Genomic DNA, 13,389 nt, shown 5'->3' with positions numbered 1-13,389 from the left:
TCACTTCCATAAAATCTTTATGATAATGGCTCCCACAATTGAAGCACGCTTGATGAAAATATGGGAGAGGAACAGACACATTTTCATAGACTATTTTCAATAAGAAGTGACTATCATAGTCACACAACTGACTGAAAAGCATGAAGATGTAAGATCCCACTTTATTTGCTGTTTACTGATAACAACAAAAATTTTTGACTTAGTAAAGACAAACACAGTCTATGTGGCTGTGAATTATGGAACACCAAGACTTTTGAAGAGGCTATATTATGGGTGACCAAAAGGATAATGGAGAGATACATGGAATGTATGTGTGTACATAGGTGTTCATTACCAATGAATGTGTGTTCATTATCAATGATGACTTCTGTGCAAAGAGTAAGATATGTCATCAAAGACATGTATGAGCAGAAAAGGAAATAGGCTACGTATGTAGTAAAGAGAAAATATATGTATGGTCTAAATATTAAACTATATAAAGGGAATACCTAGGCTAGATTTACTTGGAAGGACTTAATTGCATGGATCAATGAGGGCAAATTTCTCAACATATTTAAGTCTCATACAAGTACAACATTGTTTATCTGGTCTCAGTTTACTAAATGGATGGCTATTTCATTTTTATGAATAGTCTCTTTCCTAGAAAATATTGTTAAGTAAATGATCTTATTAAGAGTGATAAGGGGGCAGCTGGGTAGCTCAGTGGAGTGAGAGTCAGGCCTAGAGACAGGAGGTCTTAAGTTCAAACCTGGCCTCAGCCACTTCCCAGCTGTGTGACCCTGGGCAAGTCACTTGACCCCCATTGCCCACCCTTACCAATCTTCCATCTATAAGACAATACACCGAAGTACAAGGGTTTAAAAAAAAAACAAAAACAAAAACAAAAGAGTGATAAGTTGTGTGATCCTGGGCAAGTCACTTGACCCCCATTGCCTACCCTTACCACTCTTCTGCCTTGGAGCCAATACACAGTATTGATCTCAAGACGGAAAGTAAGGGTTTTAAAAAAAAAAGAGGGATAAGGAAATGATATCTTGCTAAAAAAGGTACTATAAACAATGATGCAATATCAATACTAAACATATATGCACCAAATGGTTTAGTCTCTAAATTTTTAAAGGAGAAATTAAATTAATTTCATAAGGAAATAAACAGTAAAACTATACTAGTGGGGGAACCTTAACTTCCCCTTTCAGATCTAGATAAATCAAACCAAAAAATGAACAAGGAAGAAGTAAAGAAGGTGAATGAAATCTTAGAAAAGTTAGAACTAATAGATGTCTGGAGAGAAATGAATGGGAATAGAAAGGAATATGTCTTCTTTTCAAAAGTACATGGCTCCTACACAAAAATTGATCATCTATCAAGGCATAAAAACTTTACAATAAAATGCAGAAAAGCAGAAATAATAAATATATCCTTTTCAGATCATAACGCAAAAAAGTATAAACAATGAAGCTCCATGGAAAGACAAATCAAAATTTAATTGGAAACTAAATAATGCTTAAAAAGGGGGGGTAAAAGAACAAATTATAGAAACAATAATTTCATTAATGAGACAAACAATATATCAACATTTATGGAATATAGCCAAAGCCCATTAAGTGGGGAGCTCCATGGACCTGACTTTCAATCAGGGAAAATGCTCATGAATAAGGTGACCTAGAACAAGCAGAGGATGTCCTATCATTGTTCTGAGCCAAAGGAAAACTGGAGTGAAACACAACACTTCCTATAAGGCAGACAATACCCATCTTCAAAAAGTCAATTACTAAGACGATTAACCATCCCAGAAATAAAGTAAATAATGTCCACAGAAGACTATGGACCAGCCTCAACAGCCTTTTTTGTGGAAAATAAACTAAATAGGCTTAATGTTTCTGATATTGCAGAGAGAGCTTATCTGAAAACAAGAGATTTTCCTGAAATTTGCAAGGGCAGACCTCACTGTCTCAAAGGAACCCTCCTCTCTACCACTGCCAGTGCTCTGCACACCAGTACACTATATATCCATCATTAGTTAACTCTTAGCAGCTGGAAAGAAGTCAAGTCAGCTACATCTTCCTTTCCTTCTTGACTTTCTAGACATTCTTCACCATGTCTTAGCACCCCTTTGAATGTAAGGACTGTCTTGTGTCTGTATTCCTGATGTTCAACATTGGGCCTGGAACATAGCAAGTGCCTAATACATGCTTGTCAACTTGACTTTTGGCTCAACATCCCCCAACAACTCTGGATGTATTTATGGCAAGTGATGAAGAAGTCAGAAGATAGAAGAACTTGAGCACAAAGTAAAAAAGAACCTGGAAGAAACATGGACAGTGGACATGTTTGATAACATGGGAGACAAAGAGAATCAGGGATTGGGAGAAGAAGCTGAGAAGAAGAGGGCAAAGAGGAAGAAGTCAGACTGAGGCAAGAAGGCAGAGAATGCATAAGCCAATCAAGGACTCTCCACTGATACTTTTTTGGAGCCTGCACAATCATTCACAACATTGCTGGTGCCCAAGAATCTCATGGCATTTACTAAACTTGTGAACAAACTTCCCTAACCACAAGAAGAAAGAGTTAGGAGTTCAGAGTATTCACTCTTATAAAAGGACACTTCGTCCTTTTCTCTCCCCCCACGTTAAAAGTGGGAAGGGATTAAAAGTCTATGGTTATCAAGGAGTCATTAGGAGTCACTGGGTTCAACTGGGTAAATTTTCCCAGGTCTTTGTGGCCTTACATTTTTAGCCAGACTCAGGATTTTCTCTCTACTCCTGGTATTTTTTTAAAGAAAGAAAAGTGTTTCTTCACTTCTTGGCACCTCCAGGGCAGATTACTTGTTAATCACCAGCTCTAGGAGGCCATTTTTATGTTTGGGATTGTTGTTTCATGCACGATTTCAGTTCACTTAACTTCATGTCCAGAAAGAGCCAGTCCAGAGAGTAAAAGAGGTGACCTTCTTTTCTAATTTACTTTTTCCCTAATGCCAGAATCATTTATGAATGACTAGAGCCAACGCTAGTATAACCTGGGTACATATGAACCAGATTTACCTGCCACACTAAACACTAAGTTTTTAAAAAAACTCTCATTCTAATTCTATATCATGCACATTATGTGCTGAATCACAGAACCAAAGCTGCCAAAAGGAGACAATTTGAGAGTAGTTTACTCCCCATGTCTTCAGCACTCCCATTGACAGTTGGTAGAAGAGAAGTGGTCTGTGGAATTTCTAGTGCTATATTCTCAAGAATGCTTGTAAGCAAAACAAAATGACCACCTTATAAGAAAGAGATTAGATTGTAGTGCCAGGATCTCTCTCTTAGACAAAAGAGAATGTGGCCTTGCATGGTGGTGCATGCCTGTCATCTCAGCCATCAGGAAGGCTGAGGATGGTAGATCTCCTCAGGTCACTGTCCATACTAAATGGCACCAATATCTAGAGTGTCCCTAGGAGTGTGGAACAAGTGCAAGTCAGAAACAGTGCTGGTCAAAGATCTGGACTGATCAATAGTGAGAACACCCAGAAATAGCCTTTGTATTTCCAGCCTGGACAGGAGAAGAGGGAAACAAATACAGACTGACAAAGGCAGGGGAGAAACAGGCAGATACACAAAGACAAAGAAAGAGAGAATGTGCATTTAAGTGTCCCAAACTTTCCTAGCCATTATATATATATATATATATATATATATATATGTGTGTGTGTGTGTGTGTATGTTGTCTTACAATCTCCTTGAGTGCAAGGATTATCTTGCTTTCTAATTTTTGTATTCTCAGCCTTTACATCCAATGCCTAGCACATAGTAAATGCATTCATTCCTTTATTCATTCCTTCATTCATTTATGTAGGATGTGGGATCCGAGTTGTTCTGGGAAGGACCCTAGTTAGGGATTTAAAGAGGCTAAAGTAAGGAAGGAGTATGTTCTGGACCTAGGGGATCACCTATGCAAAAAAAGGCAGAAGAGACAGAATGTTATGTACAGAGAACATCAAGTAGGAAAGATTAGCTGGAAAAGAATGTGGGAGTAGACTACATACTGAATAGTACAAATGATCAAATTGGGCTTAGTAAAATAAGAGAGGAGCAGGGTAGATTGCATTTGAAAAATTGCAAAGTTTTTTAATGACTCCACACTTCTGTCCAAAACTAAGGTCCATCTTTTTTATACTAATATTCTACTGCTTTTGTATGGTTCCAAGTCATAGTATGCTACAGACTTTAAGATGAGAGAGTTCAGACAAAAAAAGTGCCACTTTATTTCCTATTATCTATGCAATATGGGGCAAGTTCTTTGACCTCCATGGTTCTCAGTTTCCTTATAATAATTACTTCATGCATATAGTGCCTACTATGTGCCAGTTGCTGTACTAAATACTTTACAGATATTATCTCATTTTATCCTCACAACCAACTTGGAAGGCAAGTGCTGTTTTTATCCCCATTTTACAGAAGAGGAAACTGTGGCTGAGATTAAGTGACTTGCCAAAGGTCACTTTGTATCTGAGACAGAATTTGAACTCAGGTCTTCTTGACACCAGGCCAAGTGCTCTATCCCCTGTGCCACCTCACTGCCCCATCTATAAAATAAGGGGACTGAAGTGACGTCTAAAGTGCCTTCAAGCTATGGGGAGCTGATCCTATAGGACATAAATAAGTATCACGGAGAAGCAGGCTCATGGTATCACATAATAAATGAGGAACTTCAAAGAAGAATCAAGGGACAGATGTCATTAGAGAAATGCCTGATCAAAGATGGTTGGTCATGTGGTGAGGGCAGGAGATCCATGGCTAGCCTGGGTACTACTTTCCTCATGATGTCAGCTGAAAGCAAGAGAGGCTGCCAGTAAGTTGGGGAGACCCCCTGTGGGCAAAGACAGGGACAAGCATGGCACAGAATAGACAGAAGAAACATCTCTACCACTGAACCACAGAGCCATCCAAGTGTCAGAATAGCTGGCTTTTGTACAGATGCTTTCCTACCATTACCTTCTATGATTGCTCATGGACCTGAGCTTGTCACTCTTTTATGAAAGCTCCCTACTGCTTACAGAATAAAGTTAAAACTCTTCTGTTCCCCTTCTAGGATCCTTTCTTTTCTTCCATCTCTCTATAGTCTATTCTCCAGACAAAATGGACTACTGGCCACCTACCAATCATGCCCCATACTTCAATGCTTCACTCTGCCTTGAGTATCTGCCCTCCCCTCCATTTGCTGAATTTCTGTCCATCTTTAATCCTCTCTTAAAGGCTGCTTTTCCTTGGAGGTCTTCCTATGTCCTCCCTCTTCTGGCGGTTACCTTTGTCTCCTTGAATCTCAGTAGGCACTAGGACTGAAGCTCTCTGGTGCACTTAGGATGAATGATTTCGAATTGAATGATCTTTAGATGTGTCAAATCCCTTTATGGTACTGTAAACTTCACTGAGTAAGTGGTCATGTCTTATCTCATCTTTGTATCTTGCCCAGAACCTGGCAGAGGGTTCTGCCCACAGTGGTGGGCACTCTATTAATGTTTGATCCTCTTAACAACTTTGTGATGGAAGTAGGACAAGTGCTCTTGCTATTTCAGAGATGGAGAGGCAGACCTTTGGAGGTTATGGGACATACCCAAGGTAACAACACTAGTGCAGAGTCAGTTGACACTAGAACTCCCAACCTGGACTCATTTCCACCTTACCACATACTTCAACTAAGCCAGGCACCAAGAAGTTTCCTAGCTTGTTTCTTTCTCAGTTTCAATCAGTAGGAAAGTTATCAGAGATATAGATAAAATAGGCAGTATAACTAAACCTTCAAACTTAGAGGATAAGGATAGCAAGAGGAAGCAAGGTCCTAAAATATAACTAGATTATATCCAGATGTATACAGGACTGACTGATCTAGATGTGTGAAGCAATAAAGCATTTAAAATCAAGTTTATTAAAGGTGATTTATATCACCAATGAACTCTTAAACTCTTATGGATGATGTAGTTTTCCCTTTCATTTTATTCTATTAATGGAAACAGTGAACTTTGTGGAAGAAAAAAGTTTATATACTTTTGTCTTGATAAAAATAATATGATTAATACATTGTGGTTGACAGCTCTCATAAGTCAGCTATATCTCCATATGTTTTGGGTATGTTCAAAGAGTTAATGCTCACTGAAATACTAAATGAAACTTGTAAGCACACAGCCATTATCCTTGTTAATAATTATACCATTTCACAATCTGCAAAAGGTTGCTTCACTCAGGAAGACCAATACAACCATAACCCTTTATCTTTAGAATGGTCAGAGTCTGATTGAAGGGTCAAAGATCTATTAAAACAAGATGAACTGCATCAGCAGGTTTTACCCTTTCATTTGACTAACACTGAAAATGCTCTTACCAAATCTATTCATGCTTTCCTATTCCACCAACCAACCAAAAGAACTCGCCCTGATTTAGGAGGACTATATGATTACAAATATATATAAATATACAAAATATTCAAAGCACCTAGCAGCACAGGGACAATCTGTATTTGCTATAACTGATGACACAATTATAAGTTTGCTCAGTGAATTTAAAAATACAGATGATGGTCAGATATTGAAACTAATATTTATGAACATCTCTAATACATCAGCCTGCTACTTGAGCTGTTTTCTCCAGCCTTTTTAATTTGAAATTTTATTTAAATTACTCAAATTTAACATTTTCTGCACACAAAGAAATAAATGTAGAGTGCTCCCATAGCTTTACCATTGCTAAGAAAATGATTCCAAGATCTATATAGTTAGTTCTAATCTTTTTCTTGAGCTCTAGTTCTGCATGACCAACTGCCTACTAGCCATTTCAAACTGGATGTCCCATAGACAACTAGTAAGCACCTACTCTATTGTCAGGCACTGAGTATAAAAAAAAAAAAAAAGCAAAAGGCAGAGTCTGCTTTTAAGGAGCTCATAATCTAAGAGGGGAGACAACATGTAAATTACCATGTATAATTAAAACACAAACAAGATAAGTTAGAGATAATCAATTAAGAGATGGCACTAGTATTAAATGAGACCAGAACTCATTATCTTTTCCCCCTAAAACCTACCTCCTGTCCAAAATTCTATTTGTAAATATAAATATTTCTTTTGAGAATTCAAAATTATCTCAACCTTTTCATTCTCCCTTAACCTCCTCACTCAATCAACATCTGTTAAGTGTCTGCCATAGCAGGCATGTGCGAGGGATTTGCTGTTAAGTCATTTTTTGGTCTTTGTGACCACATTTAGGATTTTTTGGGGAAAGATACTGGAGTGGTTTGCCATTTTCTTCTCCAGCTCTTTTTACAGACAAGGAAATATTTTTAAACAGGGCTTGTCCAGTAAGTATCTGGGTCCAGATTTGAACTTGGGAAGACGAGTACTCCTGACTCCAGACTGGCACTCTATTCACTGTACTGCTTAGGTGCCTTGTGCTAGGAATAAAAATATGAGAAAAAGAAAGTGCTTGCCCTCAATGAGCTTATACTCTAATGGGAAAAGACAATACACAAAAGGAAGTGGAAAAATAGTGAGTGGGTTCCCAGGGGAGTGATGAAATCAATCAGAGAAGTCCCAAATTGCGGCCAGGTAAGATATGAGGAGATGGTTGAGCTGAGCTTTCTTCTTAAATGGACGCTTGGAGTTCATGGCTCCAACCTCCAATCAGAAAGGCAGAGAGTAATGATGAGGCGGAGTACCAAGGATGTTGGGATCTTACAGGACAGTGAAGTTGTCTGTATGTGAGCTTCATGGGTCATGGTGGCAATGTCAGAGACACCACCCCAAAGCAGTGCACTTAGGTGAAAAATGACCCACATATCCAATCAGTTGCTATATCTCAATTCTATTATCATGCTTCTGATTTTATTTCTCAGCTTTGTCTTTTTTTCATTTTAGGGATCAACTAATCATATCTTCATCAGAGAAAGGGCTGGGAAACCTATCTATCAACATTCTCAATGCTAAAAAGCATTTATTAAACAAACATTACATGTTAGGCACTATGCTAAGTGCTGAAGATGCAGATAAAGGGAAAACAAAAAGGTCTCTGCTATCAAAAAATTCCCATTCTAATGAGAGAGATAACTTGCAAACAATTATGTACATATAAGGCATTAGGCAGTAGGGGATGGAGGGAAGTGGAAAGTTCTCTTGCAGAAGTGGGATTTGAGTCTTAAAGGATGCTAAGAGGTGAAGGTGAGGAGGGAGAACATTCTAAGCATGATGAACAGTCAGAGGAAAGGCAGAGAGATAGGAGGGAGAGGGTCACGTGTAAGGAAAAAAGAGAAAGCCAGTGATGTTAGATCATAAAGTATATAGAGGAGAGTAAAATATAAGAAGAGAAAGATAAGAAGGGACCCAAGCTGTTGAAGGGTTTTAAAAGTCCAAGAGATGATTTTTGTTTTTATAAATATAGGGACTATATTTGTAAAGTGCTTAGTATAGTATCTAGCACATAGTAGGCATGTATAAAAGCTATTATATTATTATATTTGCTCTAAAAAAGGGGAAAGGATATACTTGTACAAAAATATTTATAGCAGCTCTTTGTGTGGTGGCAAAGAATTGAAAATTAAGGGGATATCCATCAATTGGCAAGTGGCTGAACAAATTATGATATATAGTGGCGATGGAATACTATTGTGCTAAAAGAAATGATGAGCAGGATGATTTCAGAAAAAGCTGGAAAAACCACCATGAACTGATATAAAGTGAAATCATCAGAACCAGGAGAACACTGTACATAGTAACAACAATAATGTATGATGATCAACGATGAAAGATTTGGCTACTCTCAGCAATATCCAGGACAATTCTGATGAACTTATGGCAAAGAAAGCTATCCAACTTCAGAGAAAGAACTGTTGGAGCTGGAATGAAGATCAAAGCCTATGATTTTTTCACATTGGTTTATTTATATTTTTATTTAAGGGTTTTTGTTTTATATGAATATTCTCTTATAACAACGACCAACATGGAAGTATGTTTTGCATGATGATACATGTATAAACTAGATCAAATTGCTTACCATCTCTAGGGAGGATAGGGAAGAAGGGAGGGAAACAATTGGGATGTTATAATTTCAGAAAATGTATGTTGAAAATTATTACATGTAATTGGGAAAATAAAATATATTTTTGAAAGCACATTTAAAAAATTTATGCAAAAAAAAAATTACTATATTTGATCCTGAAGAGAATAAGGAACCACTGGAGTTTATTGGGGTAAGGAGGTTAGCTCTGTGCTTTAGGAAGATCATTTTGGCAGCCAAGGGAGATCAAAACCAGCAGGCTAGTCTAGATGTGTGAGGTGATGAAGCTTACATCTGAGTACTGGCTGTTAGTGGAGTTTACACAAGAGAGGTCATGGGAGAAATGTCTGGACTTGGCAACAGTGAAGTGGATGAGGAGAATGGATGTGACCTTGACAGTACCAGGTAAGTTTAGAAGAGGGGAAGGGCAGGATCTCATTATTTCCTATTCAGTTGCACTCCTCTGGCTTCATCATACTCTACTATATTCCCTCAATTTTCAGCATTTTAAAAATGTGTTGTCTCCCCCATTAGAATGGGAACTCCTTGAAGACAGGGTTATTTTTTGCATTTCTTTGTATCTCTAGCATGTAGCACAGAGCCTGGCACATTATAAGTGCTTAATTAATATTTATTGACTGTCTTAAAATAGTCTAGTAAGAGATTATTTTCATCCCTTTTTTCCTACTCATATGCCTACCCCTCTAGTTCAATCTAGAATTGTCTTTTTTAAAATTAATATTAAATTTTATTTTATTTTCAGAAGGAAATGCCAGAACAAGCCTCCCATCTCCACCTGTATCACCAATTGAGAAAGCAAGAAAAAACAAAAACCCTGTAATAAACATGTATAATCAAGTAAAACAAATTCCTGCATTGGCTATATTTCCCATCCACACCCCCAAGTCCTAATCTGTAGTCTAAGTATATCACTTCTCAATCAAGTGGTTTGTTTTACCTTAAGTCCTCTGAGATTGTAGTTGGTCACTGCTGATCAGAGCTCCCAAGTTTCTTAAAGTTGTTTGTTTTTACAATATTGCTGTTATTGTAAAAATTGTCTTTTTGGTTTTGTTCTCTTTACTCTGTATCATTTCACAAAAATCTTCCCATCTTTCTTCAAAACCCTCCTCTTTCATCATTTCTTAAAACATAATCGCATTCAATCATATATCATACCCTAATCAGCTTTTTCCCAATTGATGGGTACCCCCTCAGTTTCCAATTCTTTGCCACCTCAAAAGATTGCTATAAATAATTTTGCATATATAGGTTTATTTCCTTTTTCTTTTATCTCAAGATGTACACCCAATACTCTATAATCAATCATTTCTTGCCTGAACTATTCTGAAAATTTCCCAATAGCTCTCCTGCCTCAAATATATCCAATGCTCTACCTACTGTGCTATGGGAGTTGCCTCAAAATAACAACAGTTAACAAACAATATATGCCTACTTTCCCAACTGCAGGTGACAAGGACATATCAAAACCTAGCTTAGGGTCCAGGCAGTCTGCATCTAAACCAACACTGGAAACATAGCTGGGCCAATGCCAAGTAACTTGTGCCCAATCCAGAGCCAGAGCAGCAATTTTGGCAGGAAACAAGCCTGTCCCATTATCTGGGAAGCCTGGCATTAAGGTAGCCACATTTGAGCCTCATCAAGAGATAGGGCCAGTGTAATACCTGGGAAGCAAAACACCTGGGTTTTGTGGAAGGCCCACTAGGAACATAATAATATCTGCTTAGGACCTATCAGGGTCAGATGCAAAGGGCAGAGCCAACTCTGAGTTTGGGGTTCTTCAAGGAGAAGGAAATGCAGAACAAGCTAAGATCAAAACCCAAGGTGAACCAACAAGAGATTGAGCCAAGACCCAAAAATATCTTAAGAAGAAAAAGCAGAGTCTTAACTACCATGATCAGAATAAAGACCTACCCACACCACCCAAGTGAGTGGAAAGGAGCCAAGTCTGACTTGAGCACAAACTCCTAATAGAGAAAAATCACCCAAAACAAGGAAATTCACTAGAGAGAGAAAACAAAAGCAAGAGAGCAGACCAAAACAAATAGAATAACTCCATAATTCCTAGAAGAGGCTTGGAAAAAACAATGTCCTGGCCTTAAAGAGTACAAAAAAATGTAACAGAAACACAAAATGTAATGTGGAGGAAGTGATAGCCAGCAGGGAAAGAATGCAAAAAAAGTGAATGGCAAATTATAGTAAAACTTATCCCCAAACTGATTTCCCCCAACTTAGAATGGATCAAATAAAAAGCAATGCCTCCATGAGACAACAAGAAACATGAACACAAAATCAAAGATGGGCAACTAGGTGGCTCAGCAAATAGAAAGCCAGGCCTGGAGATGGGAGGTCGTGGGTTCAAATCTGACCTCAGCCACTTTGTAATTGTACGACCTGAGGCAAGTCATTTAACCTTAACTGCCTAGTTTTTATCTTTCTTAGTATATAGATCAGTGGTTCCCAAACTCTTTTGGCCTACCGACCCCTTTCCAGAAAAAATATTACTTAGCACCCCCTGTCACATACTATCACTGCCCCCTTACTGTTATTCACCACCCCCAAATGCACCGGTGGCGATCACTGCCCCCCTGGATCGCTGCAGCACCCACCAGGGGGCAGTGGCACCCACTTTGGGAATCACGGGCTATAGATTCTAAGATAGAAGGTAAGGTTTTTAGAAAACAAGACAAAACAAAAAAATCAAAGATTAAAATGAGATGCCAGTGGGAATCTAAGAAATAAATGCCTGTTACCTCGACATACCTGAAAAGCAGGTCAAGGACAGTTAATCTAAGAATGATAAGAGTATCCAAAAAAACAAAAAACAACAAAACTCTGACCAAACATCTGGATACTGTATTTCATGAAATCAAACAAAAACCTCCTAGATCCATAAAAATCTGAGGGTCAAGTAAAAACAAAAATATTAGTCACCTCCTGAAACCCCAAAATGAAAATCCCTAGAAATCTCAGAGCCAAAATCCAGAACTTTTAAGCCAAGAAAAAACATCTTAAAAATCTCCCTGTCCCAACCCCTCATTCAAGTACCAAGAAGCCACAGTCAGGGTCACACAACAATTGGTAGTTACCACTATAAAGGACAGAAGATTTTGGAAGATATTCCAAACACCAACTTGGCAAAATTGAGAATAATTCTGTAGAATTAAAAATGGATCTTGAATGAAATGAAGGCTACTAAGTACTCCTGATGACAAGGCCAGAACGAAGTAAAAAATTTTAAATGTAAAGGTAAGAATCAAGAGAAACACAGAAAGGTAAATACTTTGATCAAGAAGAAGAAGCTATAAAGGATGATGAATGGTTTCCATTCTAACAGTGAGAAGAAACAACAGTCTTCTCAGAGTCCTAAGGTTTATAGAGGCCATAGAAAAAGGCAGAGGGCCTGCAATGGTAGGAAACATGATGTTGTTGGGTTCCAATGACATGGACATACTGAAATGGGCTAGAAGGGGGGAGGTACTGGGGAGGAAAGGAGGAGGAAGGAGAAAGTATTTACTATTTTATATATCAAGGATGAAGAGTATGCAAAAATGGATGAAGAGGTGGGGAGAATGGGCATCTCATGAAACTCAGGATCATCTGAATAGGGAAAGCTGAACACATAGAAATACACAATGAGTTTGGTATGGAAATACTTTAAGTCCAGCAGAAAAATCTTCAGGGACAAAGAGAGGACAGAGGGATGCTTAAGCGTGAGGGAGCCTTCCTAAGTACAAGGAATTCTAGCACTGGACAGTGGAGGATGAAGGGGATGAAAAGTAAGGAAAGAGTGAGGGATGCCCTGGGAAAGTCATTGAACCTCTCTGTTCCTCAGTTCTTCTTCTGTAAAATAGGAATAATAATAGCAGTTCCTTTTCAGAGTTGTTGTATGAATCAAATGATTTAATATATGTAAAGTGCTTAGCAAAGCTTAGAGTTTTATAAATGCTAGTTATTATTATTAAAGCAGTGAACTTTAATGTACTCCTTTCAGACGTAGACAAATCTTGGGTGGGTATGAAAAAGAAGAAAGGGGGGCAGCCGAGTGGCTCAGTGGATTGAGAGCTAGACCTAGAGACAGTAGGTCCTGGGTTCAAATTTGGCCTCAGACACTTCCTGGCTGTGTGACCCTGGGCAAGTCACTTAACTCCCATTGCCTAGCCCTTACCACTCTTCTGCCTTAGAACCAATATATAGTATTGATTCTAAGATTGAAGGTAATGGTTTTTTAAAAAAGGGAGAAGAAGAAAGAGATTATGGGTTGGAAAAGAACTTTAGGGAAACTGGACATGCTAAATCTCTGATGATTACTAAATGAGAACAGGAGTTAAAATATTTCTCAGCTAGA

Source organism: Gracilinanus agilis, chromosome 2, assembly GCF_016433145.1.
Source record: "Gracilinanus agilis isolate LMUSP501 chromosome 2, AgileGrace, whole genome shotgun sequence".
Lineage (NCBI taxonomy): Eukaryota > Metazoa > Chordata > Mammalia > Didelphimorphia > Didelphidae > Gracilinanus > Gracilinanus agilis.
This window is presented reverse-complemented; position numbering follows the sequence as displayed.